Source organism: Arachis ipaensis, chromosome B8, assembly GCF_059453495.1.
Source record: "Arachis ipaensis isolate K30076 ecotype BB chromosome B8, ASM5945349v1, whole genome shotgun sequence".
In the NCBI taxonomy this organism is placed as follows: Eukaryota; Viridiplantae; Streptophyta; class Magnoliopsida; order Fabales; family Fabaceae; genus Arachis; species Arachis ipaensis.
Window position 1 is genome coordinate 42,045,648 of NC_142443.1, and position 4,966 is coordinate 42,050,613.

Sequence of the window (4,966 nt, forward strand, 5' to 3'; positions counted from 1 at the left end):
CATGGAAGAAGCATCTCCATTCCTGCCATTGGAGCAAACAACTTTGAGCTGAAACCTCAGTTAGTTTCTCTGATGCAGCAGAACTGCAAGTTTCATGGACTTCCATCTGAAGATCCTTTTCAGTTCTTAACTGAATTCTTGCAGATATGTGATACTATTAAGACTAATGGCGTAAATCCTGAAGTCTACAGGCTCATGCTTTTCCCTTTTGCTGTAAGAGACAGAGCTAGATTATGGTTGGATTCTCAACCTAAAGACAACCTGAACTCTTGGGATAAGCTAGTCACGGCTTTCTTAGCCAAATACTTTCCTCCTCAAAAGCTGAGCAAGCTTAGAGCTGATGTTCAAACCTTCAGACAGAAAGAAGGTGAATCTCTCTATGAAGCTTGGGAAAGATACAAATAGTTGACCAAAAAGTGTCCTTCTGACATGCTTTCAGAATGGACCATCCTGGATATATTCTATGATGGTCTGTCTGAGCTATCAAAGATGTCACTGGACACTTCTGCAGGTGGATCCATTCACCTAAAGAAAACTCCTGCAGAAGCTCAAGAACTCATTGACATGGTTGCTAATAACCAGTTCATGTACACTTTTGAAAGGAATCCTGTGAATAATGGGACGCCTATGAAGAAGGGAGTTCTTGAGGTTGATACTCTGAATGCCATATTGGCTCAGAACAAAATATTGACTCAGCAAGTCAATATGATTTCTCAGAGTCTGCATAGAATGCAAGCTGCATCCAACGGTACTCAAGAGGCATCTTCTGAAGAAGAAGCCTATGATCCTGAGAACCCTGCAATAGCAGAGGTAAATTATTTAGGTGAACCTTATGGAAACACCTATAACTCATCATGGAGAAATCATCCAAATTTCTCATGGAAGGATCAAAAGCCCCAACAAGGCTTTAATAATGGTGGAAGAAACAGGTTTAGCAATAGCAAGCCTTTTCCATCATCAACTCAGCAACAGACAGAGAACTCTGAACAAAATGCTTCTAATTTAGCAAATCTAGTCTCTGATCTATCTAAGGCCACTGTAAGTTTCATGAATGAAACAAGATCTTCCATTAGAAATCTGGAAGCACAAGTGGGCCAGCTGAGTAAAAGGATCACAGAAATCCCTCCTAGTACTCTCCCAAGCAATACAGAAGAGAACCCAAAAGGAGAGTGCAAGGCCATTGACATAAGCGCCATGGCCGAACCTGTGGGGAGAGGAGAGGACGTGAATCCCAAGGAGGAAGACCTCCTGGGACGTCCAGTGATCAATAAGGAGCTTCCCTCTGAGGAACCAAAGGACTCTGAGGCTCATCTAGAGACCATAGAGATTCCATTGAACCTCCTTATGCCCTTCATGAGCTCGGATGAGTATTCCTCTTCTGAAGAGAATGAGGATGTCACTGAAGAGCAAACTGCCAAGTTTCTTGGTGCAATCATGAAGCTGAATGCCAAATTGTTTGGCATTGATGCTTGGGAAGTTGAACCTCCCTTGTTCATCAATGAACTAAGTGATCTGGATCAACTGACATTGCCTCAGAAGAGACAGGATCCTGGAAAGTTCATAATCCCTTGTACCATAGGCACCATGATCTTTAAGGCTCTGTGTGACCTTGGTTCAGGGATAAACCTCATGCCCCTCTCTGTAATAGAGAAACTGGGAATCTATGGGGTGCAAGCTGCTAAAATCTCATTAGAGATGGCAGACAGCTCAAGAAAACAGGCATATGGACAAGTAGAGGACGTTTTAGTAAAGGTTGAGGGCCTTTACATCCCTGCTGATTTCATAGTCCTGGATACTGGAAAGGAAGAGGATGAATCTATCATCCTAGGAAGACCTTTCCTGGCCACAGCAAGAGCTGTGATTGATGTTGACAGAGGTGAAATAGTCCTTCAATGGAATGAGAACTCCCTTGTATTCAAAACCCAAGGATCTCCCTCTGCAACCATGGAGAGGAAGCATGAAAAGCTTCTCTCAAAGCAGAGTCAACCAGAGCCCCCACAATCAAACTCTAAGTTTGGTGTTGGGAAGCCACAACCAAACTCTAAGTTTGGTGTTGAACTCCCATATCCAAACTCTAAGTTTGGTGTTGGAGAGTCTCAACAAAGCTCTGCACATCTATGAGGCTCCATGAGAGCCCACTGTCAAGCTATTGACATTAAAGAAGCGCTTGTTGGGAGGCAACCCAATGTTTATCTAATTCTTATTTTTCATGTTTTCTTAGGTTCATGATCATGTGGAGTCACAAAATAAATAGAAAAATTGAAAACGGAATCAAAAATAGCAGAAGAAAAATCACACCCTGGAGGAGCATCTGTCTGGCGTTCAGCGCCAGAACAGAGCATGGTTCTGGCGCTGAACGCCCAAAATGGGCAGCTTCTGGGTGCTGAACGCCAGAACAAGCATGGTTCTGGCGTTCAACGCCAGAAATGGCAGCAAAGGGGCGTTGAACGCCCAAAAAGGGCACCAACCTGGCGTTGAACGCCCAGAGTTGTGTGCAAGGGCATTTTGCATGCCTAAATTGGTGCAGGGATGTAAATGCCTTGACACCTCAGGATCTGTGGACACCACAGGATCATCTCAGGATCTGTGGACCCCACAGGATCCCCACTTTACCTCCTCATAATCCTAGTTTTTATTTCCACATCATCTTCTTCATCTATTCCTTCTTCGTTTGCTCGAGGGCGAGCAACATTCTAAGTTTGGTGTGGTAAAACAATTATGTAAAGGATCTATAGCTCAGTGGTAGAACATTTGACTGCAAATCAAGAGATCCCTGAGATACCTCAGGGGATACATTTTCTTCCACACAATTATTGGAAGCAACTAAGGGTGGAACATCAAGAGCACTCCATCATCCTTCATGAAATAAGAGAAGATCAGAAAGCAATGAGGGAGGAGCAACAAAGACAAGGAAGAGACATAGAAGAGCTCAAGGACATCATTGGTTCCTCAAGAAGAAAACGCCACCATCACTAAGGTGGACTCATTCCTTGTTCTTACTTTCTCTGTTTTTTTTTTTTGAATATGTTATGTGCTTATCTATGTTTGTGTCTTCATTACATGATCATTAGTAGTTAGTAACTTTGTCTTGAAGATATGAATGTCCTATGAATCCATCACCTCTCTTAAATGAAAAATGCTTTAATTCAAAAGAACAAGAAGTACATGAGTTTCGAATTTATCCTTGAACTTAGTTTAATTATATTGATGTGGTGACAATGCTTCTTGTTTTCTGAATGTATGCTTGAACAGTGCATATGTCTTTTGAAGTTGTTGTTTAAGAATGTTAAATATGTTGGCTCTTGAAAGAATGATGACTAGGAGATATGTTATTTGATAATCTGAAAAATCATAAAAATGATTCTTGAAGCAAGAAAAAGCAGTAAAAAACAAAGCTTGCAGAGAAAAAAAAAAGGGGCGAAAAAAAATAGAAAAAAATAGAAAGAAAAAAGAAAAAGCAAGCAGAAAAAGCCAATAACCCTTAAAACCAAAAGGCAAGGGCAAATAAAAAGGATCCCAAGGCTTTGAGCATCAGTGGATAGGAGGGCCTAAAGGAATAAAATCCTGGTCTAAGCGGCTAAACCAAGCTGTCCCTAACCATGTGCTTGTGGCGTGTAGGTGTCAAGTGAAAACTTGAGACTGAGCGATTAAAGTCAAGGTCCAAGGCAAAAACAAAGAGTGTGCTTAAGAACCCTGGACACCTCTAATTGGGGACTTTAGCAAAGCTGAGTCACAATCTGAAAAGGTTCACCCAATTATGTGTCTGTGGCATTTATGTATCCGGTGGTAATACTGGAAAACAAAGTGCTTAGGGCCACGGCCAAGACTCATAAAGAAGCTGTGTTCAAGAATCATCATACTGAACTAGGAGAATCAATAACACTATCTGAATTCTGAGTTCCTATAGATGCCAATCATTCTGAACCTCAATGGATAAAGTGAGATGCCAAAACTATTCAAGAGGCAAAAAGCTATAAGTCCCGCTCATATGATTGAAGCTCTGTTTCATTGATAGTTTGGAATTTATAGTATATTCTCTTCTTTTTATCCTATTTGATTTTCAGTTGCTTGGGGACAAGCAACAATTTAAGTTTGGTGTTGTGATGAGCGGATAATTTATACGCTTTTTGGCATTGTTTTTAGTATGTTTTTAGTAGGATCTAGCTACTTTTAGGGATGTTTTCATTAGTTTTTATGTTAAATTCACATTTCTGGACTTTACTATGAGTTTGTGTGTTTTTCTGTGATTTCAGGTATTTTCTGGCTGAAATTGAGGGACTTGAGCAAAAATCAGATTCAGAGGTTGAAAAAGGACTGCTGATGCTGTTGGATTCTGACCTCCCTGCACTCAAAGTGGATTTTCTGGAGCTACAGAACTCGAAATGGCGCGCTTCTAATTGCGTTGGAAAGTAGACATCCAGGGCTTTCCAGCAATATATAATAGTCCATACTTTGGCCAAGAATTGACGATGTAAACCGGCGTTCAACGCCAGCCTTCTGCCCAAATCTGGCGTCCAGCGCCAGAAAAGGATCCAAAACCAGAGTTGAACGCCCAAACTGGCACAGAAACTGGCGTTCAACTCCACAAATGGCCTCTGCACGTGTAACACTCAAGCCCAAGCCCAAGCACGCACCAAGTGGGCCCCGGAAGTGGATTTGTACATCAATTACTTACTCATGTAAACCCTAGTAGCTAGTTTATTATAAATAGGACCTCTTACTATTGTATGAGGTATCTTTGGTCTCAGTTTTATTCCATTGTTCATCTTAGGAGACTATTGATCTCGTTTAGGGGGCTGGCCATCTCGGCCATGCCTGGACCTTTCACTTATGTATTTTCAACGGTAGAGTTTCTACACTCCATAGATTAAGGTGTGGAGCTCTGCTGTTCCTCAAAGATTAATGCAAAGTACTACTGTTTTCTATTCAATTCATCTTATTTCGCTTCTAAGATATCCATTCGCAC

General features: G+C 41.4%; 1 non-coding gene across 1 annotated transcript; it reads right to left on the reverse strand.

Moving 5' to 3' along the window:
- Positions 1 to 327: 327 nt before the first annotated feature.
- On the reverse strand, positions 328 to 435 carry LOC148547819 (small nucleolar RNA R71). The gene has a single exon (XR_015898039.1). It is a non-coding gene; the product is annotated as a small nucleolar RNA R71 (small nucleolar RNA).
- Positions 436 to 4,966: the final 4,531 nt, after the last annotated feature.